The sequence below is a fragment of the Ovis canadensis genome, chromosome 3 (genome assembly GCF_042477335.2).
Source record: "Ovis canadensis isolate MfBH-ARS-UI-01 breed Bighorn chromosome 3, ARS-UI_OviCan_v2, whole genome shotgun sequence".
Lineage (NCBI taxonomy): Eukaryota > Metazoa > Chordata > Mammalia > Artiodactyla > Bovidae > Ovis > Ovis canadensis.
In genome coordinates this window covers 87,880,206-87,907,217 of record NC_091247.1, presented here as the reverse complement: position 1 = coordinate 87,907,217, position 27,012 = coordinate 87,880,206, and positions in this window count along the sequence as shown.

Sequence of the window (27,012 nt, the reverse complement as noted above, 5' to 3'; positions counted from 1 at the left end):
GGTCCATCCATGTTGCTGCCCATGGCATTGCTTCATTCTTTTTTGTAGCTGAGTAATATTCCATTGAATATATGTACACATCTTCTTTATCCACTCATCTGTCGATGGACACCTAGGTTGTTTCCATGTCTTGGCTGTTGTGAATAGTGCTGCTATGAACATAGAGGTGCATTACCTTTTTGAATTACAGTTTTGTCCAGACATGTGCCCAGGAGTAGGATGGCTAAATCAAATGACAACTCTAGTTTTGGTTTTTTGAGGAACTTCTACACTGTTTTCCATAGTGGCTGCACCAACTTACATTCCCACCAATGGTGTGAGAGGATTCCTTTTTTCCCTGTACCCTCTCCAGCATTTGTTATTTGTAGACTTTAAATGATGGCCATTCTGACTGGTGTGAAGTGGTACCTCATGGTAGTTTTGATTTTCATTTCTCTAATAAGCAATGTTGAACATCTTTTTATGTGCCTCTTGGCTACCTGCCAGAGCCTACATATCTTTAAAACAGTGGAAATTTTACTTAAATAAACTTGAATTAAAGAACTCTAAAGAGCCTCTTGATGAAAGTGAAAGAAGAGAGTGAAAAAGTTGGCTTAGAACTCAACATTCAGAAAACTAAGATCGTGGCATCCAGTCCCATCACTTCATGGCAAATAGATGGGGAAACAGTGGAAACAGTGGGAGACTTTATTTTGGGGGCTGCAATATCACTGCAGATGGTGGTGCTGAAGAATTGATGCTTTTGAACTGTGGTGTTGGAGAAGTCCCTTGAGAGTCCTTTGACCTGCAAGGAGATTAAGCCAGTCAATTCTAAAGGAAATCAGTGCTGAATATTCATTGAAAGGACTGATGCTGAAGCTGAAGTTCCAATCCTTTGGCCATCTGATGCAAAGAACTGACTCATTGGAAAAGACCCTGGTGCTGGGAAAGACTGAAGGCATGGGGAGAAGCAGATGACAGAGGATGAGATGGTTGGATGGCATCACTGACTCAATGGACATGAGTCTGAGCAAGCTCCAGAAGTTGGTGAAGTACAGGGAAGCCTGGTGTGCTGCAGTCCATTGGGTCACAAAGAGTCAGACACAACTGAGTGACTGAACCAACTGACTGAAACTGTTTAAAGACTTGCTCACTAGCATGTTCCCAGGTCCTAGAAGAGGATCTGGCACATAGGAGGCACTCAATAAATATGTCTTGACTGGATCATTGAATTAATTGGATTAATTTACATATCTTGGTCAAGAAAACTATCACAAGGCATTATTACTACTTGAAATGTTTTATATAAGTGGAACTAAAATTGAAACAGGTAACTATCCTTTTAATTAAACTAAAGACTATGACATGGAGAATTTTTTAAAAAGTCAATCTTTGTCCACTCCTTGGCTCAGAATGGAGCTTGACATTCATAACTTGGGATGACACCACAGACTGGATACTCACATCACTGCACAGAAAATAAAACCAGCTCCTAGTCAATACTGAGTCCCAGTCAACCCCTTACAGCATGTTGCTTTTGAAGGGACTACCCATGTGTTCTCCATTCAATGGAGCATATAGCGCAGATGGTTCTTCCCATTGACCAGCCATGTTGGCAGCATGACACCACTACAGTTTTGGAAAAAGATGGATACATTTCTTATTCTGATACTGTAGGCTTAACTAAGCCAGTGAAACCTTTGGGGTTTTACATGGTTATTTCACTCCTTACTCTTTCCAGCAATTATTAACAGAATTCTAAAAGGACTTGAAAGCATCCATGAGAATCAGGCTGTCTGTGATATTCCAAATATTTGGCATTCCTCAGAAAAAAATCAAGTTAGCAGGAGTTGTAGCCTGGGTGATGTGGGGAGAGAGATGTTATGGAGTGAGGATGAGCAAGGTGTAGTGGTCATGTGTCATCCTGCCTCCTGCGAGGGATTTCAGTCTGCAAATCCCAGGGAGCTTATCCCACACAGGTCATCTTATTAGTACGAAGAATGGCGCTTAGGGGAAAAGGACACTGAACACATTTCAGAGTGCTTCCTGCCTGGGTGGCTTTGTCTGGTAACATGAACCTGGCTGATGGGTAGCATGGTGTCTTCAGAGCTACATGTGAGAGCAGGTCAGAGTCGCAGCTGTTAGAGTAGAGGCTGAAAAGTGAGAAATTGAATTAAGAAACAAAGGGTGGGAAGCTTCCCTGGTGGCTCAATGGTAAAGAATCCACCTGCCAATGCAGGAGATAGGGGTTCCATCACTGGTCTGGGAAGATCCCACATACCACAGGGCAACTAAGCCTGTGCACCACAACTATTCAGCCTGTGCTCTGGAGCCCAGGAGCCATGACTACTGAGCCCACCCACCAAAACAGCTGAAGCCTGCATGCCCCAGAGCCCATCTCCACAGCAAGAGAAGCCACCACAATGAGAAGTTCATATACACTGGAACTACAGAGAAACCCCTGCTTGCCTCAAGTAGAAAAAAAGCCCGCACAGCAATGAAGACCCAGCACAGCCATAAATAAATAAATCTTTAAAACAAACAAACAAGAAAGATTCAGAAACTGTACATTGTAAGAATCTGTTGAGACCCTCACTTGCTTTTCCTTTCTCTTTGTCAATGAAAATAATACTTTTATCTGAACATTCAACTTTCATGTACTCCACATTTCCAGGTTATAAAGTTAAAATAAAATACTGTTCATGAAATATTTCCTGAGTGTCTTCTCTGTGCCCAACGTGGAGCAAGGCCCTGAAGACTCAGAAATGAATAAGATACAAACCTTCCCCTCTGGGATTTCCCAGTGAAGACAGGAATTCACACCCACAATCTACAGACTAGTTGAACATGAATCCTGGGCTATCACTTCTCCTCTTGGAACATCCACATAACAAATTTGGAAGGGATTTTCTGTGATTTATGGAATCTCCAACCCAGAAGCTTAGTTTTGGACTAGGAGCTCAAAACACAACTAGATAAAGTTAAACATGTCAGCTGGCCATATTAACTAAGGGTTGCCAATCAATGGGCTAGAGAAGTATAAAAAATTTCCTGGTAGAAATGTAACCTAAGCTTTTCCAGGCCTCTTAAATCTATGGGTGCAGATGGCGTCACCAATGCAGCAATAATGCACATCTCATCGGCTCTTAAATACATCTACTTGAAAAGGGATAACTCCTCCTGTGCTTGTATCTGGAAATGCCCAAGTGTCTCTTGGGATCAGGAACCTGTCGGTGAAGTACATACCTTGCCACATTCTTCTTATCTTCTGCCTTCCACTTGATGTCCACTTCATTGAAAGTGTCTCTTCTATCAATGGTACTGGTCCTCTCATGTAAATATTCATGTCCGTGACACCTGTGCCCTCCCAGAGATGCCAGCCCTTGAGACTCCAGAATGACCTTGGGAGCAATGAGATGATCGTCTCTCATCCACTCATGTCATAGACCATATGTAGCCACACAACTCACAGAGTCCTCATGGAAAGTAATCCTTCACTTTCTGTCCACCTTTCATCATAGTGCTCCATACAGGAGGTGTGGGGGCCATATTTTCATTCCTCTTCCTCCCATGCACATTAACTCAGTAAAATAAATGTAGATTCCAGTGTACTTTCCACCCTCCAAAAAAAGAAGTCCAGATGTATCTGAACCTGGCAACTGACATGACTCGGGTTTAAAATGGAGCCCTTGATGAAGGTGAATTCTGGACTTCTGTGAGTCACTGAATTTAAATTTGGTTCATTTATTCTTTGAATAATACAGAACACATTAGGTATTGGATACTGGGAATACATTGATAAAATTTTTCTGAAGATATACTTAGAGACTTCCCTGGTGGCAAAGGGGATAAGAAACCACCTTCCAATGCAGGAGACAAGAATTCGTTGCCTGGTCCAGAAAGGTTCCACATGCCGCAGAACAAGTAATTCCACATGCCGCAGAACAAGTAATTCCACATGCCGTGGAACAAGCAAGCCTCAAACTACTACTGAGCCAGCACTCTAGAGCTCGTGCTCTGCAACAAGAGAAGCCACTGCAATGAGAAGTCCACACGCCCCACAAAGAAGAGCCCCAACTAGCCACAGCTTTAGAAAGCCCATTCAAAGCAACGAAGACCCAGCACAGTTAAAAATTAAATAAGTAAATAACAACTGGCATTAAAATTATTAATAAAATAGATATACTTGGTCCTGTGCTTATAGAACAAGTAAATCAACAAAAATTGTTAATACAAAGTGTTATGAAGGAAGTGAACTGTAAGGAGGAGGAGATTTTCATAGGCCTACTAAAACACAGCCAACATCCGGGAGCCAGTTTTTGAGAGATAATGCTTTATTGTCTATTGTGTGTCAGCTAACGCAAAGCTGTTGAGTTGGAACAAAATGTCAACCAGGTAATTCTTACAGCTCAACAGGTTCTACAGAAGGCAGAGAACCCTGTACTTTCTGCAATGATAAGCCACAGACTACTGCTGTATCACTGAAGAGGATTTGGAACTGCTCTCAAGCTCCTTGACTCAAAAGATTATACTGTGCTCTTTGTGTGTGAGTTTTGAGGTGTTAAGCCCTTCCATCTTGATGCTGTCTGCAAACTTGATGATACTCATAATTGCATTATCCAGGTTGGAGATTTAAAAAATAACATACTAATTTAGTGTCACCTACTGACAGTGTCAACCCAGGTGGATAGATAGTAAGTGAGTACTACTTTAAAAAAAAAAAAAAAAAACACTTCTTGTTGATGTTAATGCCATGAAGAATGGAAATGAAACCCTTCAAGTTCCGACTATGCTGTCTGTATTGCCTTCTCCCTAGGTACACTCCCCAGGGGAAACTGAAGCCTTCTCCCATGATCAACAATCCCCAGAATGATTGGGATGGCCATGAAGTATTTTCAGGCCTTGCCCATACTTACCAATTCATTTCCTCATTTATGATCCCTCATCACAGGCACGTAGTTTTACTTCCGCCTTTTTGTGTCAAACTCTGTATGAGTCAAGTTACTGCAGGCTGTCTTCACATTTAACAACACTGTAGCCTTGGTTCTGCATTATATTGCATTCAATATTTTCCTGAGACTTTATGTAAATCAATTCCTTTAAAAACTAATAACATATCCCAATGACTCAATTATAATTTCCAAGAATGTTTCCCATGGGGACTGTGTTGGCCACGACCCATATAACCTTCAAATTTAGAAAGCAGCCTGTCTTTACCAGTGTGTGATCTATATGCATTTAGTGGCCTGCTCTATAATGTGTTAGGCAAATGGACAAATCAATTCATATGGTCATTAGTCACCAATTGATAGTTCATTTGTTATAATGTGTCACATTAAATCAGTATTGCATTAGATGCTCTCACTGATCTGGAAAACCTGAGTGTTTAAGAAATCACAAAGTTCAGGCTATTGTTCTAGATATTTTATACCACCCAAACTTTCTTGGCTGAATAAATGTTCTTTTAAGCAATGCTCAGAGTATGCAACAAGATGTTACTGAGCATTTTAGTGCAATTATGCAGTTATTTTTAAATTGTTAAATATTAGTTGACAATTTATTTACTGATTGATGAACTTCATGATCAAATTAAATTTCTAATAAAGTGTACTGATGAGCATGTTTCCATCTGGAAACAGCAACTGTTTAACCAAAAAAAAAAAAAAATGCATTTAAAGGTGCACACAGTAGATATGGAAGTCAAACAATATAAGTATTACACATATAATGTGAAACTTACTGATGGAATATTGATTAATCATGGTAAGAAAAAAATATAACCAGAAATAAAATTAGCACTTTATCAGATTATATATTGTCACAGTTGTTGCGGTAAACCCTTCTCCAGTGGCAGATGGAAGAAAAGCCCACGAACATGAATATGCACACACACACACACACACACACACACACACACCCCTGCATGCAGAAAAGCTACATGTGGTAAGTTCAGGACAGGAAACTCTTTAGTAGCAGATTTTGAATAAGCACCTTCCAATGCTGTTCAGATCCCTCTTTTAGTACAAGTTCATTCCAAGGGAAAAAAAAGATTCACAAGCTGATAGAGGAACCGGCTCTGAAAATTCTGCTCCATGGATTCTTGAAATGAACAAAGTAGGCAGTAATCTTTTTGCAGGCTAACAATACCCCATTGTTCACCTAAAAAATTCTTACTCATCCTCAACACCCCAGCCCCTCACTACCTCTTCTGTGATATCTTCAGTGTTGATCTGCAGCCCCAGCAAAAACGAACATTTTATACACATTTTACTTAAATTCATATTACTCCTTGTAAAATATCCTACCTCCCTCAGTGCTCTTAAGAGACTGCATTGGGCTTGCTTATAAATCTGTCTCCCCACTGCTTCGAGAGCCCATTAGGACTATGAATTGTATCCATGTACTTCCAACTTCTGTCTCCAGCATCTCTCTCAATACCTGGCATGGAATAGACAAGCATTCAATAAGTATTTGTTGAATTTGTTAAAGAGATAAATTAAATTAAAATTGATGAGAGCCTCATCTCTCACCTCTGCCAGAATCGAATGGAATTGATCAAATACTTCCACCCTTGACTTCCCTGAGTTGTTCCATATTTCTGTTATAGTTCTCAATTATTTTTGAATACTCCCCCTGCCATTACCATGACCTAATCATGCATATTTTTATGAAAGTGTATTCTCTCTCATCTGTATGGATGAAGTGGAGTGAAATGAAGAGTGGGGGATAGTATCATTACACGGCTATAGGAATGCAAAATGCAGGCTAAAGGGCATCTTTCAAACCTTGGCGTCTGAATATTCACAGACAGGTGGTTTAAGTTCTGTGATCCTCAGTTTCCTGATTTGTAAACTGAGGATGAGAATAATTCCCTTTGGGTGTGGTTGTGGGAATCAGACCTATTATATAAAAAGCCATGACAGAGCCCCTGATATGTAAGAGGTGCTCTATAAATCACAGAACTATAATGTATGCGAAAGCACTTTGTAAGGTGTAGAGCTTGATACAGATGTTAGTGACAGTGTTACCCCTCATCCTGGCACTTCAGTGTTCTCCAGACTCGTCATCATTGTAATATAGAGAAAAGTATCCAGGAAGAAGCCATAGTAAAGCTGGGTCCCACTGTCACAGGAACCAAAGAAGGGAAAACAGAAAAGAGCGCAATGCACACCTGATTGCTTTCTGTTATATTCATGTCCTCTGTGGATGATCAAAAGCCTCCTCCCCTTTACCAGCTAAATGAATCCTGCGACGCTTTAACGAGTCTTTATATCACTGGAAGTCCCAAGTAATTGTCACATTCTGCTTCTACAATGGCCTTCACTCTGAAGCAGAGACTCTTCTGCATTTTATCTCCATGCACATGATCACCCTGGCATCAGCTGGTCCTTTCCACGCCTCAGTCCTCCTCCACCAGCCAGAATTGGAGCTTCACTTAGGACACTTCAGGATGCAAACCACCAAACCCAACTCCAGCTAGTGTCTCAGGAAAGCAGTCAAGCCTCCAGACAGAAGCGGAACCGGAAACTGGAAATACTTTGGGAATCTGAAGAGGTATCATCTTTATCCACTCTGCTTGTCTTTTCTTGCCTGATTTGTTCGTTCTTCCTTCTCCATGACCTGCTTTCTCTGTTTCTCAATTCGGTTGCCAACCTCCCTTCCCACCCTGTACCTCTCTCTCTTACCAGTGCTCAATTTTCTCATTTCTCTTCCTTCTCACCAGAGGGAAATTAACCAGCTTAACTGAATGGGGCATGCACTCTGTTCTCATTAAAGTGGAGAAAGGATGGGAGAGCTTCACATGCTATGAACATGGCGGTCAGGCCAGCCCCTGTGGATGGGCAGGCAATTCTCACAAGTTGTGATAACAGAGGAAATTCATGTGTACCCAGAGAGTGTGCTTCACACAGGATAACATATCTGAGGGTCCAGAGCATAGGCAACTAAGTGATACCAGAATCATTCAATTTAAGTTATGTAAATTTTAGTATCCTTGACTACCACTCCATTTCCCTGGCCAATGGCAGCTCAGTAAGTTGTAGGACAGGCTCCCTTTGCCTTTATTCTTTTTAGACACTATCTGTCTGCTGCTAAGTCACCTTGATAGACCTGCTTCTGATCTATAGAGGAAGACTGTACAGTAGAAAGTCCAAGCCTGCATCTGAGTTCTGATTCCATGACCTGAGTAAGTCTCACTGCTCCTCAAAGCTTCAAGGTACACACTAGTATGATGGGATGATAACATCTGCCCTGCCTATGCTTCGAATTGTTAGGATAGTGTCTAAAATAGGTGTTAAGAAAACTACTATATATAAAGTTGATAACTAGTAAGGACCTACTGTACAGCACAGGGAACTCTACCCAGTACTCTGTAATGGCCTATATGGGAAAAGAATTTAAAAAGAGTGATACCCCTCGTCCAAGGTAAGGAACAGCGGCTGTGCTTTGCTGGAGCAGCTGTGAAGAGATACCCTACACCCAAGGTAAGGGAAACCCAAGTAAGATGGTAGGTGTTGCAAGAGGGCATCAGAGGGCAGACACACTGAAACCATACTCACAGAAAACTAGTCAATCTAATCACACTAGGACCACAGCCTTGTCTAACTCAATGAAACCAAGCCATGCCCGCGGGGCAACCCAAGACGGGCGGGTCATGGTGGAGAGAGCTGACAGAATGTGGTCCACTGGAGAAGGGAATGGCAAGCCACATCAGTATTTTTGCCTTGAGAACCCCATGAACAGTATGAAAAGGCAAAATGATAGGATACCAAAAGAGAACTCCCCAGGTCATTAGGTGCCCAATATGCTACTGGAGATCAGTGGAGAAATGACTCCAGAAAGAATGAAGGGATGGAGCCAAAGCAAAAACAATACCCAGTTGTGGATGGGACTGATGATAGAAGCAAGATCTGATGCTGTAAAGAGCAATATTGCATAGGAACCTGGAATCTCAGGTCCATGAATCAAGGCACATTGGAAGTGGTCAAACAAGAGATGGCAAGGGTGAACGTCGACATTCTAGGAATCAGTGAACTAAAATGGACTGGAATGGGTGAATTTAACTCACATGACCATTATATCTACTACTGTGGGCAGGAATCCCTCAGAAGAAATGGAGTAGCCATCATGGTCAACAAAAGAGTCCAAAATGCAGTACTTGGATGCAATCTCAAAAACGACAGAATGATCTCTGTTCATCTCCAAGGCAAACCATTCAATATCACAGTTATCCAATCTATGCCCCAACCAGTAACACTAAAGAAACGGAAGTTGAACGGTTTTATGAAGACCTACAAGGTCTTTTCGAACTAACACCCCAAAAAGATGTCCTTTTCATTATAGGGGACTGGAATGCAAAAGTGGGAAGTCAAGAAACACCTGGAGTAACAGGCAAATTTGGCCTTGGAATGCAGAATGAAGCAGGGCAAAGGCTAATACAGTTTTGCCAAGAAAATGCACTGGTCATAGCAAACACCCTCTTCCAACAACACAAGAGAAGACTCTACACATGGACATCACCAGATGGTCAACACTGAAATCAGATTGATTATATTCTTTGCAGCCAAAGATGGAGAAGCTCTATACAGTCAACAAAAACAAGACCGGGAGCTGACTGTGGCTCAGATCACGAACTCCTTATTGCCAAATTCAAACTTAAATTGAAGAAAGTAGGGAAAACCACTAGACCATTCAGGTATGACCTAAATCAAATCCCTTATGATTATACAGTGGAAGTGAGAAATAGATTTAAGGGTCTAGATCTGATAGATAGAGTGCCTGATGAACTATGGACTGAGGTTCGTGACACTGTACAGGAGACAGGGATCAAGACCATCCCCATGGAAAAGAAATGCAAAAAAGCAAAATGGCTGTCTGGGGAGGCCTTACAAATAGCTGTGAAAAGAAGAGAGGTGAAAAGCAAAGGAGAAAAGGAAAGATATAAGCATCTGAAAGCAGAGTTCCAAAGAATAGTAAGGAGAGATAAGAAAGCCTACTTCAGAGATCAATGCAAAGAAATAGAGGAAAACAACAAAATGGGAAAGACTAGAGATCTCTTCAAGAAAATTAGAGATACCAAGGGAACATTTCATGCAAAGATGGGCTCGATAAAGGACAGAAATGGTCTGGACCTAACAGAAGCAGAAGATATTAAGAAGAGGGGGCAAGAATACACGGAAGAACTGTACGAAAAAGATCTTCACGACCCAGATAATCATGATGATGTGATCACTCATCTAGAGCCAGACATCTTGGAATGTGAAGTCAAGTGGGCCTTAGAAAGCATCACTATGAACAAAGCTAGTGGAGGTGATGGAATTCCAGTTGAGCTGTTTCAAATCCTGAAAGATGATGCTGTGAAAGTGCTGCACTCAATATGCCAGCAAATTTGGAAAACTCAGCAGTGGCCACAGGACTGGAAAAGGACAGTTTTCATTCCAATTCCAAAGAAGGGCAATGCCAAAGAATGCTCAAACTACCACACAATTGCACTCATCTCACATGCTAGTAAAGTAATGTTCAAAATTCTCCAAACCAGACTTCAGCAATACATGAACCGTGAACTTCCTGAGGTTCAAGCTGGTTTTAGAAAAGGCAGAGGAACCAGAGATCAAATTGCCAACATCCGCTGGATCATGGAAAAAGCAAGAGAGTTCCAGAAAAACATCTATTTCTGCTTTATTGACCTTGCCAAAGCCTTTGACTGTGTGGATCACAATAAACTGTGGAAAATTCTTCAAGAGATGGGAACAGCAGACCACCTAACCTGCCTCTTGAGAAATCTGTATGCAGGTCAGGAAGCAACAGTTAGAACTGGACATGGAACAACAGACTGGTTCCAAATAGGAAAAGGAGTACGTCACGGCTGTATATTGTCACCTGCTTACTTAACTTATATGCAGAGTACATCATGAGAAACGCTGGACTGGAAGAAACATAAGCTGGAATCAAGATTGCCAGGAGAAATATCAATAACCTCAGATACGCAGATGACACCATCCTTATGGCAGAAAGTGAAGAGGAACTAAAACACCTCTTGATGAAAGTGAAAGAGGAGAGTGAAAAAGTTGGCTTAAAGCTCAACTTTCAGAAAACGAAGATCATGGCATCCGGTCCCATCACTTCATGGGAAATAGATGGGGAAACAGTGGAAACAGTGTCAGACTTTATTTTTCTGGGCTCCAAAATCACTGCAGATGGTGACTGCAGCTATGAAATTAAAAGACGCTTACTCCTTGGAAGAAAAGTTATGACCAACCTAGACAGTATATTCAAAAGCAGAGACATTACTTTGTCAACAAAGGTCCGTCTAGTCAAGGCTATGGTTTTTCCTGTGGTCATGTATGGATGTGAGAGTTGGACTGTGAAGAAGGCTGAGCACCGAAGAATTGATGCATTTGAACTGTGGTGTTGGAGAAGACTCTTGAGGGTCCCTTGGACTGCAAGGAGATCCAACCAGTCCATTCTGAAGGAGATCAACCCTGGGATTTCTTTGGAAGGAATGATGCTAAAGCTGAAGCTCCAGTACTTTGGCCACCTCATGTGAAGAGTTGACTCATTGGAAAAGACTCTGATGCTGGGAGAGATTGGGGGCAGGAGGAGAAGGGGACGACCGAGGATGAGATGGCTGGATGGCATCACGGACTTGATGGATGTGAGTCTGAGTGAACTCCGGGAGTTGGTGATGAACAGGGAGGCCTGGCGTGCTGCGATTCATGGGGTCGCAAAGAGTCGGACACGACTGAGCAACTGAACTGAACTGAACTGAATATGTATATATACAACTGACTCACTTTGCTGTACACCTGAACCACAACATTGTAAGTCCACTATACTCCAATAAAAACTATTTTAAGATGCAATCTCTTTGTCTTTTAACTTTATTATTTTTGCTGCACTGGGTCTTCATTGCTGCATGCAGACTTTCTCTAACTATGGTGAGTGGAGGCTACTCTCTTGTTGTAAGGCACAGTCTCTAGAGCATGGGCTCATTAGTTGTGGTGCATGGCTTAGCTGCTTCATGGCAGTGGGACTTTCCAGACCAGGTATCAAATCCTTTTCCCCTGCATTGGCAGGCAGATTCTTAACCACTAGACCACTAGTGAAGTCACAATAAAAATTTAAAAACAAAACCAAAACTTTGAAAACTATGAAGCATTTTATGAATGTCAGGAAGCACTGAGGCTAAAATTCTGCCTCTGGGGTCCCTCTCACCTGAATTTAAATCCTGGCTGTACCACTTATTAATGTGTCACTTTGAGCAAGCTATCATAGCCCTCAGAGCCTCAATTTCTTTATCTGCAGAATTGGTATTAAAAAATACTATCTCATAGGTTTATTATGAATTAAATGTGATGATGTGAATAAAGTGCTTTCCAGCCAAGAGGATGCTTGCAGACAGGAGGGAGGGGTCATCATCTGTTGCCAGCACTAGAGAGTCAAATAAGACATGAGATCTTTGCATTGTACAGAGCCTGTGATCATCCAAAGGAAAACCTTGATCAGACCCCTTCCAACAACCTGCAAAGATAAGCCCTCTTTTGTTTACATACACACATATCAGAGGCAAAGTGAGATCCTGGAAATACAGAGAGTGGTTGAGGTGTTGCGGGGGAAGAGTGTCTGTGGCCTGTCTTGGTGAGATTTTTTGCTCAGGACAGAACAGTGATTAAAACATACCCCTGTTACATTGACATTAACTTAATAACCGATGGACGTGAGTTTGAGTGAACTCCGAGAGATGGTGATGGACAGGGAGGCCTGGCGTGCTGCAATTCATGGGGTCGCAAAGAGTCAGACACGACTGAGCAACTGAACTGAACTGAATATATAATTACAAACTGAGATAAGTGCTCTGAAGAAAAGAAATTTTGAGAGCACTTAAGAAAGAGATGTGACCTTAAGTGGAGGGTCAAGAATGGGTTCCCCTGAGGAAATGACATTTAAGCTTAATTTTCAATCAGAAGTGGCAGTTAATTAGATGAAGAGAGTGGGGGAAATGCATGGCAGTGGCCCATGCTGCTGCTGCTGCTGCTGCTAAGTCACTTCAGTCGTGTCCAACTATGTGCGACCCCATAGACGGCAGCCCACCAGGCTCCCCCGTCCCTGGGATTCTCCAGGCAAGAACACTGGAGTGGGTTGCCATTTCCTTCTCCAATGCATGAAAGTGAAAGGTGAAAGTGAAGTTGCTCAGTCATGTCCAACTCTTCTCGACCCCATGGACTGCAGCCCTACCAGGCTTCTCAGTCCATGGGATTTTCCAGGCAAGAGTACTGGAGTGGGGTGCCATTCCCATGATATGTTCTAAAACCGGGACAAAGGTCAGTGTGTGTGCGAGGACAAGGGCTATTGACATAGAGTGAAGCTGGAAGGACGATTCAAAGCATGCAAGAACTGGTAAGAGTGTTGGTCACTGGCCCAGGAAAGATGCGAAATCACTGAAGGAATTTAAGTGGTAGAAAGATCACTCTGGTTGTAACATGGAAAATGAATGAAGAGGCACCACAGTGAAAGCAAGGAGGCTACTGCAGAAATCCAATCAAGAGATAACAGGCCGAACAGCTATAATCCCCACTTCCTATAGATAGTTTCATTATTATTGTTCATGTAATTAATTTTTTAGGACCTTAACATTTTATTTTATTTTTTAAGCATATATTTATTTGGCTGCAGCAGGTCTTAGTTGAGTGGGATCTTCAATCTTCATTGTGGCATATGGTAACTTTAGGTGTGGCATTCGAACGCTTAGCTGCAGCATGTGGGGTCTGGTTCCCTGACGAGGGCTCCGACCCGGGCCCCCTGCACTGCGAGTGCAGATTCTTAAGCCACTGGACCACCAGGGAAGGCCCAGGACCTTTTCATTTTAATTCTGCCCAATATTACTCTCCTTAAAAAAAAAATCTCAGAATTTCTGGGTTGGTGAGCATGTGGAGGTTCTAGGAGGGTAGTGAGCCTGCAGAGAGCATCAGAGCCTCTCAGACCTTCCCCCATACCTTGCCTTATGCATTATTTTCCACTTAGCTGTTCCTGAGTTGTATCCTTTTACAATAAACCAACAATCTAGTTTCAGAGTGAAGTTTAATAGGTATTAAAATATCAAAGGATTTCCCAGGTGGCGCTAGTGGTAAAGAACCCACCTGCCAGTGCAGGAGACATAAGAGATGCGGGTTCAGTCCCTGGGTGGGGAAGATCCCCTGGAGAAGGAAATGGCAATTTGCTCCGATATTCTGGCCTGGAAAATACCAAAGCTATTTTCAGAAACATAAAGGTTTAAGTTGAATTGCAGATTTCCCCAGGATCTATCCTGAGGGCTTCTGTCATTCCAGAGGCAGTAGTAGCTGAACTAGGAGGAGCTAGTCCCATGGACGGAGGAGCCTGGTGGGCTGCAGTCCATGGGGTCGCTAACAATCAGGCATGATTGAGCGACTTCACTTTCACTTTTCACTTTCATGCACTGGAGAAGGAAATGGCAACCCACTCCAGTGTTCTCGCCTGGAGAATCCCAGGGATGGGGGAGCCTAGTAGGCTGCCGTCTATGGGGTCACACAGAGTCAGACACAGCTGAAGCAACTTAGCAGCAGCAGCAGCAGTACCAACAAAGGGAAGCATGGAGGGGCAGTTTAATTAATTTTGCTTCTTAAATTTGCCATTGATACAAACCAACCAGCACAGAATCAGCTGCCCAAGAATGGACCACACCAACCCTCTGGGACCCAAGTACCTTTCCTGCCCACCGAGGAAATCAGTTCTTCCCCAGCATCCGTTATTATCAATGGCAACTAAATGTGACTATTGATATTTTTCAAATCTCATTCTACCTCTGTATTTATAACAACCATCTTGGATTTTGAAATATACACTAAAAGAATATAACACCCAAGGATTACTTACCAACATATCTGACCCCATTCTATTCTAGGTGATTTCACCTTCTTCTCAATCTCTTATTCTTTGAGGATTACGCTTGGTTTTGAGTACTAAACTTTGAGGATTATTAGAAAACAAGGTGTCCAGAGGATAATGACCAAGACAGGTTCAAACTATGACACAGAAGATTCTGAAAACTGGAAATGGTTTTTCCTTACAAAGGGAAACCTTTGGAATTGATATAACAGAAGCCTTTCAAATGGTATCACTGTAAATAAGCAGTAATTTTTTTCCTGTGTCACCCAGAAAGTCAGAAATAGGACTGATGGGAGGATTCCAAATAGGTGCAGATATCTGCATAAATAGAGCAAAAGTTAAATCTTTCTACTATATTATATTAATCCCTGGAAATGTTGAAACAGAATCTGAACAAACTTGGGGAGAATCAAGCACCATATGGAAGCTAGAGCTCAGTGTTCTTCTAGATCCATATTGAACTTTCCCCTCTAGTCTACCTATTGCCCCAGCAGCAACACAAATGTGGGAGAGGGTAAAGGTGGGCATGATTCCCAGGTTCAAATGGCATAGAAGAGATTACACTCCTGAGAGAGGCAGGCTGGTGTTTGCATAGTGTGAGTCTGTGTTTAGATGACTGCATTTCAAAACTACGTCTACTTTTTTTTTTAACTATTAGTTTGTTATCTAAATCTTAGTCCCTTCCACTATCATGGATTTAACTATAAGGCATATTCCCTGCTGCTGATTTGTATAAGACAGCTACACTTAAATCAATTATTTGGCGCTCAGCCTTCTTTGTGGGCTGAAGAATTGATGCTTTGGTGGTGCTCGAGAAGACTCTTGAGAGTCCTTTGGACTGCAAGGAGATTGAACCAGTCACTCCTAAAGGAAATCAACCCTGAAGATTCACTGGAAGGACTGATGCTGAAGCTGAAGCTCCAATACTTTGGCCACCTGATGCAAAGAACTGACTCATTGGGAAAAACCCTGATGCTGAGAAAGATTGAGGGTGGAAGGAAAATAGGGCAACAGAGGATGAGATAGTTGGATGGCATCACCAACTCAATGGACATGAGTTTGAGCAAACTCCAGGACATAGTGAAGGACAGGGAAGCCGGGTGACCTGCAATTCATGAGATCACAAAGAGTTGGACACGACTTAGTGACTGAACAACGACACTTAAATCAGTCACAATTCGTAAAAATGAAATTGCTATTTTTCCATTCATTTTTCAAGCAAAATTTGTCAGGAAAAACCTATAGAGACCTTAATTTCTTTTAAAAACCTATGTTTTATGTGCTTCCGATAAGCAGATTTGGTAATAGCTATTTAAACCGGGCATGCTTAGCAATTAAAACATAATATTTGGTGATGAGGAGATTCTAGTTACAAGTTTCTTTTCCAACACCCGGACCATTTAGTTGAAATGAAAAAAGCAAAGAAGAACTTGGTCATGTTGACATGACCCACGTCATTGACATGCCTAATGCTCAATTCAGTCATTGTATTCTACCTGTTCCTCATCTCCCAGGCACAAAAGAACAGTACTAATTATTGCTCTTGAGATGTGGTGAATTTCCAGTGCTGTATATGGAAACGGCCTCAGCGACCGGATGAAGCAGAAGTTGGTCGGTCACCCTACCTCCCTTATCACTCCACACATACATGCAAGCTCATATTAAGAATCGCTTTCCTCCTCTCCTACCCTAACTTCTTTCACTTCCAATCAACATTTTAAGGAAAAAAAACTCCCTCTGTTATTACACGTCATTTTTATTCTCTTTTCACTTTCATCTCTTAGCCTCTCTTCCTTCCCTCTTTGTGTGTGTGTGTGTGTGTGTGTGTGCGTGTGTAAGATGTGTACACACACATACATACACATGCCTGTTTCCCTGATACTCGGGTGCAATACTTCAAATGTCTCTTCTCACAATGCTATTTTTCCTTCACAATCAGAAGAGAAGTAAGCAGAGAACAACAAACAAAAATGGACCCAAAGATATTCAAACAATTACCTAGCTTTTAAATTTGGGTAATGTCTGGAACTTTGGAGTGTTTGTATTTTTCATCTTTAAAAACATTATCTTTGAATATCTTCAAAACTTGGATGACTAAGATATCATTTAAACATAATAAGAACATGAACTTTAGAGATAATAAATGGGTTTTAGAGTAATATGAAAATTATACAGTCAGATAAAAAGTACTGAGAACCATCCCACACTGCTTTGAACATGTTATGTGGTATAGCCATTCCAGAATCAATCAGGCAGTACCTAGTGAAATTAATTATGATATTACACATAGCCCAGCAATCCCACTCCTGCACATATACCCCACATGCCCACATTCCACGTTGTGATATTTGCACAGATATTCACCAAGACATCCTTGCAATAGCAGAAAAAATGGAGGCAACTCGGGTGTCCATTACTGGTGAAAGATTCTGTAAAGTACAGTGCACTCATTTCATAGAATACTAATCAGCAGAAAGAAACTGAACTCGTATACAACAACATGAATAGATATTATAAACCTTACCTCCTGGACTTCCTTAACTTAGACACCTACTTCATCAAGGTACAAGAAGTATCTCTAGTTCCCGTTTGCTAACAAAATTATATTTAATGTATCTTAATCAAATATAATCATGAGAATGATATCCCATCACATTTGCCATAGACTACTGGTTAAAACCCAGTCACAGGTCCTATCTACAATCAAGGGAAAGAGATTACACAAAGATGGGAATGCTAGAAGAATAGTAATTAGGGGGTCACCTTGGGGTCTGTCATCACACCAGGCAATGTTCTAGACAATGAGATTACATCAGTGAACAAAAGGGAAAAAAGTCTGTCTTCATAGAGAGTACAGTTGTGTGTGCACCCTCTTTTTAAAACCAGTAGGATATTGTATATAATCCTTTGTGTCTTGCCCTTTATTTTATAACCTAGCTTGGAAATTTTTTCCTTCAAGTACTTATAATATCAGGTTATTCCTTATAACAGGTGCATAATGTATTCAACCATTTTCCTACTCGTGGACTCTGAGGTTGTTTATAGTTTTTCCATTTAACAATGCTACAAAAAATGCCCTCATACATGTATCACTAGATTTTTATGCAGCCTTATCCAATTTATTTCCTTAAGGTTGAATAAAGTCTCTACTATGTTCTAGCCTTGGCTCTGCTTCATCTAGCTAAGGGAATTGGGAAAATTACTTGAGACTTTGTATTTAATTTTCTTACTCTTTATGGAAGGATGACTGAAATGCACTCATGTTCAAAATGCATGAAATAGGCACCCAGAGCATGGTAGACAATTTATATATTATTCTGCTGTTTTTGATCACTATATCAACTATTTTATGAAATATAGCCTAAATCTTGTGTATCTTCCAAATTAGACAAGAGAAAAGGGGTGTTCATAGAATGGGTGATAAAGAAAAAAATAGACCAGGATGATGGAGTGTCTTTTGTATAATAAGGTGACTGGGAGCCTCTAGATAGCTTCAAGATGGGGGTTGTTTCCCCAAAAGACCAAGATGTGATTAGACAATTGAAACTTTCAGTCTCCCTTGACCCTGGACCTCAGGGAAGGGAGAAGGGCTGGAAATTGAGTTAATCAACAGTGGCCAGTGATGTAATCAATCACAACTGTGTAATGTGAAAGTCACTCAGTCAGGTCCAACTCTTTGCAACCCCATGGACTATACAGTCCATGGAATGCTCCAGGCCAGAATACTGGAGTGGGTAGCCGTTCCCTTCTCCAAGGGATCTTCCCAACCCAGGGATCGAACCGGGGTCTCCTGCATTGCAGGCGGATTATTTACCAACTGAGCTATCAGGGAAGCCCCAAATGAGGATTCCATAAAAACTCTAAATGACAGGGTGCAGAGAGCTCACAGGTTGGTGGGCATGCTGAAGTGCTGGGAGAGTGGTGCTCCTGGACAGGGCATGGGAGTTCTGCATGCCCTCTCCACATGTTGCTCTATGTGTCTCTCCCATCTGGTGGTCCCTGCGTTGTATCTTCAATGTAGTTTTTATTTTATTTATTTATTTTTGGCCTCACCACACGACACTTGGGATCTTAGCTCCCCAGTTCAGTTCTGTTCAGTCGCTCAGTCATGTCCGACTCTTTGCCACTCCATGAATCGCAGCACGCCAGGCCTCACTGTCCATCACCAACTCCCGGAGTTCACTCAGACTCACGTCCATCAAGTCAGCGATGCCATCCAGCCATCTCATCCTCTGTCATCCCCTTCTCCTCCTGCCCCCAATCCCTCCCCAACCAGGAATCAAACCTGCACATCCTACTAGAAGCATGGAGTCTTTACCACTGGACTACAAGGAAGTATCCCCTGAGTTGTGAAAAGGTGAGGGAAAAAAAGAGAGAGAGAGAAAGAGAGAAGTAACTTTGAAACAAGGATAGATAATGTCCCTCTGTGCTCCCTGATCAACTTGGCCTTAATATTTGCTACGGTCCAGGCCTGTCCAATTTAATTGTTTTAATCAAGATCTATCCCTCCTCCCTTTTTCCTTATTATTTGAAACATACACCTTCAAATATATACTCTCTGTGCCTCTCAAAAGGACATGTAGATTTTAACTTTGACAATATACTTAAATAATTAATTAATTAATTAAATTATACTTAATAATTTAAAGCTGGTATGCTTGAGAGGGCACCGTAGAATGCATATACATATAAATAACAGTGTTCCTTACTTACTACAATGTGCCCAGCCCAGGGGTAAGATTTCACTGGTGCAAACTTCACTCCAGATAGGAAGGACTCACCAACGAAGTGGATATTTGAGGAAGGGGAAATGCTTGCAGTCATATCTTCAAATCATACCACAAGAGTGGTTGCCTCTCTTAAGTCTTGCTCTGTCCAAGAGGGCTAATGCATCTGAGGAAATGTTTCACTATATGAACCCCCAAAGGAAGACCTTCACAATACTTATATAATGTGTGAGTCTTTAGCCTTCAACATGTGTTTCTTCCTTTTTTTTTTTTTAAGAAAATAAAAGGGGACATTTCCTTAGCTTTAAACTCAAGAGGGGAAAAAAAGATTGACTTGAGGGGAAAGAACTCAAGAAAGTTTTCCTTCAAGATCCAAATAAAAGATAAAGACGTCCCCTGATTAGAAAGGGGGAATTAACCTATTGTGCCCAGAATCTTTTCTCTGTCTCCTAAAGAAAAGGAGAAACGTTTTACCAAGGAGTCAAGCTCCTTCTTTCCTTTGCATTTGCAAGTGGAGGGATCTGTACAGAGCGACACCTAGTGGTCTCCAGATTGCCTTTAGCAGCAAGAGTCACGAAGACTGTAAGTGTGTGGATTGAGCCTTTTCCCACCCCTTACATCCATCAGCTGTGAACAGACTGAGTTGTTTATTGGTTTTGATTCCAATACCACTACTTTCTGGCCACATATCCACTTATTGTTAAATCATAGGGAAAATTAATATTAATATTTGAGGATTGGGTAGAAGTCACAGAGTAGAAAGGAATAGTGATTCCAATGTGCAAAAGGAAAAAAAAAAAAATGACCTGTCTAAATCTGAAATCTGCAAGGCAGCAACGAAGCACAGTATCCAAACCAATAGATGTCAAAGGAACAATGGCTTTTGCAGTTAGATTCTTCTGAGTTCATGCCAGAGTTTATTCCCACATGGTTCCCACTCTGCCATTAAAATCTCTCCTGGGTGGACCTCTCCAGTTGCCCATCTGTATTCCAGATTGGACTGGGGGACTTAGGGAATGAAAACATTTCAGCTTATCCTGATGATATGCTGCTATTCAGGAAACATTTAAAACTCCTTCTTGGTGCTGTGAGAAAGGAATTTCTATTTTCTCCTCTTATCAATAGATTATCTCTCAAGCAGGCTGCACAAAATTTTGGATTTGGATTCTTATGGCTTGAATTGACAAGGACTTCTTTTTATGGAACCTGCCAAATAAAAATTGAGGGAAGCCATTTAGAACTTATCAAATTTAAATCTTCTTAAAACTCCAGTTTTGCATATACATGTATGACTGAGTCCCTTTGCTGTCCCCCTGAAACTATCACAACACTGTTAGTTAATCGGTTATACCCGATACAAAATTAAATGTTTTTAAAAACCAAAACCAAAAAAAAAAAACCTTCCATTTTGAGAATTTTTAAAGGTGATATATAATAAATGTGACTTAATTTGGCCACCAAAACAGATAATGATAGAACATTCTGAGAAATAATAACTGAGAGAAAGAATATAGTGGGAGAATTCTGAGTAGCTCAAATTCTAGTAAAACCTTAGATAACTGGTTTCCCCAACTTGTAAACAAAGGTTAATTGGCCCCAAAATTTGCAGATCCAAGGCTACTTTTTTATCTGGGACAAGGGATCATTTCATTATACTTTCTGGTTGATTTTTAAAAACCATTTCCAAAGAGGATCCACAGAATATTTTCAGTCAGAAAACTGGATGATGGACCCTAACGATTTGCAAATGTGTTTCCCTTTGTAATTTCCACGGGTATGACTCTACCTAACTGGACTTGAGCTATACCTCTCCTAACCCATTACCTTCTAAGTTGTCCAACCCCAGTTACATTAGTTTCTTCTTGATGCTGTCAAATGAGCAAGCAAGCTTTAGACACATTTCTTCCTCTACTATCTACAGTTTTGTGTTCTCTGTCACCTTAAAGTAAAATCTCTTAAAACAGCCTACAATTTTGTTTGTAGAGCACTTTTGACTCTAAAATCAGCCAACTATGGCCTATGCTGTTACCTCAATAGAGAGTCCCCATTCTAAAAACTAATACAGGCACTTTGGCAGTCCAGTGGTTTAGACTTCACCTTCCAATGTAGGGAGTGCAGGTTCGATCCCTGGTAGGGGAGCCAAGATCCCACATGACTCATGACCAAAAAAACCAAAACAGAAAACAGAAAGAATATTATAACAAATTCAATAAAGACTTTTTAAAAAATCGTTTAAAAAAACTAATGTGGACCCTGTATTTGATCACGTGGTTAGGGATATAGCTGCTAGCAAAATCTTTTTAAAGAAATAACCGTTTCAAATAGGGTAAAATAAGAACATATCTGAACTTTCTCGTTTTAAATCAGTAACTTAATGAGGTTTTTTTAAATGACTTGGGTGCATGCATTCCTTCACCCCCATTCTCAAGTTAATTAAATAATAAAGACAAGCATTTTCACATACGTAGATAGCCTCGTTTTATTGTCATGCATTCAGTGGTCTTAAGAAACTCTTGGCCCTGCTTTCTACACCAAAAGTTTACAGTCAAACACAAGCCTACAATCATTTTTGAAAGAGGTCCACAGCACCAACATTCACTGGCTTAAGGTTATAAACCCAGAACATCATCATCCATTCAAGTATGTAGGTATACACTTTGTAGGTAATACTTAGATTGCCAACACAATACATTCTTTCGTGTTCCACTGAATTCTTTTGTGTCCCATATGGGGCATTTGATTACAACTCCTATAAAATATTTCTAGACTATCATGGCTGTAATTAGAGACCAAAGTTTTACGGTCTTGAATATCTAGTTCTTTAGTAAACTAGAATGAACCCCAAACTGCTTCTTGAAGGGAGTTTTGGCCTAGCCAAGGGACACTGTCTCTCCTTATCTTAATGTGCATGCTTCCAGCGAAGGCACCTAGGGAGGAATGGTCTTTTACCCTGGCCTTTCTCAGGTTCTTCTACTTTCCTCAGAGGGCATAAACCCTACACCCAGCTCTGCCCAGTAGAAGAGTACACAAGTCCCTTCTCCAGAAATATATACAAAAAAAGAAACTGAAGAATGTGATTAGAATGAGGATTAAACATTACGTTAAACTACATTTGAAAATATTGCAAAAAAAACTAAATCTTCTACCTTTTCACATTAAAGATAAGCAATTTGATCTCAAGGCTACTCAATATTTATTAAAAGTTTGGTTGAGAACAATAATACTAACAGGCAAATCTTTAGTAAACGTATGGTCCACTTCCTGAATCAAGAAAGTAAGTTAGAAAAAATGAGACTGAATGAATTTAGTAAGTACAATTTTATAAGGGGGATTAAAAATATAAATCAATATAAGAAAAGTTAAGATATATTCCTAAAAAATTTTGCCAGAAATTTTGGGGATACATCTCTAATAGTCTGAGAAATAAAATCATGAAACATATGCATAAGTACATATCCATGAGAAAAGTCATATCTTTCATAGGCCATATTCACCTCATATATTCATCTGCCATTGACAGGTAAAGAATCTTAATATACCTGGAAAATATCAGATCTTGGAAGACAAGTGTCTTAATTTCCCATATTGACATACACTAGCCTCTTTAGGATTATCAAGCTCAAGGTTCCAAGGTAACTGAACACACAAGTTCAAACAGCCTTATAGCTTTGTGCACTATAGTTTCCTTCATTTATCCATGGATGTTATAATACTGTGTTCCATATATTTTAATAGAGAGTATAATTCTGTCTTCGCTCCATCCACCTCCCTGATTCTTTGCTCCAACCTGTCTAATTCAAACAGAGAATTGATGGGTGCTTGCCTGGAAACTTGTCTAACTGTTGACTAACACTTTCCTAAATGTTCCTTAAGGAGACACAGGAGCAGAAAAACCAACTGTTTAAAGGACAGTGGAGTGTGTGTGTGAGTGCTCACACATATAGCCATGTATATATGTGTGTCTGGGGAATGTGATTCCTAAATCACCAGGCCCCCAAATACATGCATGAACAAAACCTGACAGAATTGAACAGAAAATACACAATTTATTAAGAATATTTAGAGGCTTTAATACCTTACTTCTAATTGAGGAAAGAACAAGACAAAAGATGGACAAGGAAGCAGAAGACTTGGAGAATTCGGTAAACCAACTAGAACTAGCAGGCATCTTAGAACACTCCATCCAACAACAGTAGAATTGATTTTCTTCTTAAATGTACATGGAACATTCTTCAGGGTAAACCATATGTTAGATCATCACATAACCTCAATAAATATTACAAAGTACAACCTTCAACCATGATGGAATGAAATTAGAAATCAAAACTGGGAAATTAGCAAACATGTGGAAATTAAATAAAATAATACAAATGAGCATACATAATAATAATAAATACATACACTAATAATAATCGTGAGCCAAAAAGAAGTCACAAGAAAAATTAGAAAATACAGTATATTGAAATGATTAAAATGAAAATACCAACATTCTAAAATTATGGGAAGCAGTAAAAGTAGCACTTAGATGGTTATTTATAGTTCCTCTGTCCATGGAATTCTCTAGTCAAGAATACTGGAGTAGGTTGCCATTCCCTTCTCCAGGGGATTTTCCCAACCCAGGAATCAAAGGGTCTCCTGCATTACAGGCAGATTCTTTACTGTCTTATTTATAGCTATAAAGTTCTATATTTTAAAAGAAAATCAATAACTTACTCTTCAATCATGAGAAACTAGAAAAAGGACAGCATATTAAAATCAGAGAAGGAAGGAAATAATGGAGATTGAACTGAAAATGAATGAAATAAATAACAGAAAAATTACAGAGAAAATAGAATTAAAATTCAGTTCCTTGAAAAGAGTAACACAATTAACAAATGTTTATCTAAACTGGACCAAGAAAAAAGCAAGAAGACTCAAATTACTAAAATCATAAATGACATAGGGAGCAGTACTATCAACCTTACAGAAATAAAAAGCAGTGGTTATACAAAAAAAGTTATATGCCAGTAAATTAGATAGCCAGATAAAATGGGCAAATTCCTTGAAAGACATGAAGTACCAAACTAATTCAAGAAGAATTAGAATATCTGAATATACCTGTAAGAAGTAAAGTGATTGACTCAGTAATAATATATACACACATACATACACCTTCCTACAAAGGAATCCCAAGATGAGGTGTCTTCTACCTGATGAATGAACATCTGGTGAATTCTACCAGATGTTGAAAGAAGATTGAACACAAGTCCTTCACAAATGTTTCCACAAAATAGAAGAAGGAATATTGCTTATCTTGCTCTATGAGGCCAGCATTACTGACGCAAAACTAGACAAAGACATCACAAGAAAGGAAACAACAGACCAATATTTCTTAGCTTAGGAATATAAATGCAAAAATCCTCAACAGAACTAGCAAAGTGAATCCAGTAACATATAAAAAGTACACCACAACCAAGTGAGATTTATCCTAGGAATGTGAGGTTGGTTCAGGATATAATAATTAACCATGTAACATATCATATCAACAGAAAGAATATTGAATAAAACCCACATGATCATCTCAATAGACATAAAAAAGGTACTTGACAAAATCAATCACCATTTCATGAATGAGAAGTGTCAACAAGTTAGGAATAACAGTGAACGTCCTCAACCTGATAAGGATCATTTATGAAAAATCCATGGTTAACATTATACTCAATGAAAAAAGAAGGAAAGCTTCCCACCGAAATCAAAAAAGAGGGAATTCCATCCCAGTCCAGTGGTTAGGACTCTGAGCTTTCACTCCTGAGGGCCAGAGTTCAATCCCTAGTTGGGGAACTAAGATCCCACAAGCTGTGTGGCATGGCCAAAAAATTTTAAAAATAAAATAAGATAAAGATATCTATTCTCTGCACTTATATTAAACATTCTGCTTGAGGCCCTAGCCAGGACCAGTAAACAAGAAAAGGAAATAACAGGCATACTGAAAAGGAAGACATAAAACTATCTTTATTTGCAGATGTCATGATTTTGTACATAGAAAATCCTAAGGAATCCACATTAAAAAAAATTAGAACTAATAAATTCAGCATTTGTAGGATACAAGAGAAATATATAAAAGTCAGTTGTATTTTTATACACTAGCAGTAAATACTCTGAAAATGAAATTAAGGAAACAGTTCCACTTACAACAGTATCAAAAACAATAAAATACCTAGAAATAAATTTAGTACGAAAAAATAAGTGCAAAATACTGTTGAAAGATATTGAGAATATCTAAGCAAACAGAAAGAAATCCCATGATCATGAGTTGGAAAGCTTAAAATTATTAAGATTACTCTCCAAATTGACCTACAGATTAAATGAAATCCCAGCTGACTGTTTTGCAGAAATTGACAAGCTGATCCTAAAATTTATGTATAAATGTGAGAGATCCAAAATAGGAAAGAATAACTTGAAAAAGAGCAACTGAAGAATTCAAATCAAATTCCCTGATTTCAAAACTTATTATAAGTCTTCAGTAATCAAGACAATATGGTACTAACATAAACTGGACAAACATCATGGAATACATTTCAGAGTCCAGAAATAAGCCTTACATTATGGTCAGTCTATTCTGAGAATTCAGCTGAGAATAGGGAACTCCATAGAGATCGAAAAGAGACTAGCAGTTGTCGGGGGCTAGAGAAATGGAGGCAGGAAAGAGGGTAAGGACAAACGGTCTTCATGGCTTTTCTCTTTCTCTCTCTAGTCTCCAAGTTGTGTCCAACTCTTGCAACACCACGGACTGACTGTAGCCTGCCAGGCTCCTCTGTCCCTGGGATTCTCTAGGCAAGAATATGGAATAGATTGCCGTTTCCTTCCCCAGGGGATCTTCCTGACCCAGGAATTGAACCCAGGTCTCCCGCATTGTAGTCAGATTCTTTACCGACTGAGCTATGAGGGAACTAGGCTCATTTTTGAATGAAAAAAATGTTCTGGAAATATATGGTGGTGATTGTTGCACAGTTATAAAAATATACTAAAATTCACTGAATTGCATACTAAGAAATGAATGGAATGGATGGATTAATATTCTAAATCATTCTTATATTTCTGGACTTTTTAAAAAATTTGTCCTATTAGATAATTATTCCTGAACATACATATTCTCCCCAGATAGACTGTGCGATCCTTCAGGACAGGAATTCCATAGTATTCACTTCTGTACCAAGCAAAACATTTGTACTTATTAGGAAATCAGTAAACTCTTTGTATTGTCCTCAACACTTCAATCTTTCCAAGTTTTCCCTCGGAGCTTTCAAGATAGACTCCAAAACCTCCAGTGCAGCTTCTCCCACTCACCTTTGAGATTTGCAGCTATTGTTTGTCCAATAGTTAGAACCAAGAACTTCTTTATATCGATGCTGATAGTATTCTGCTT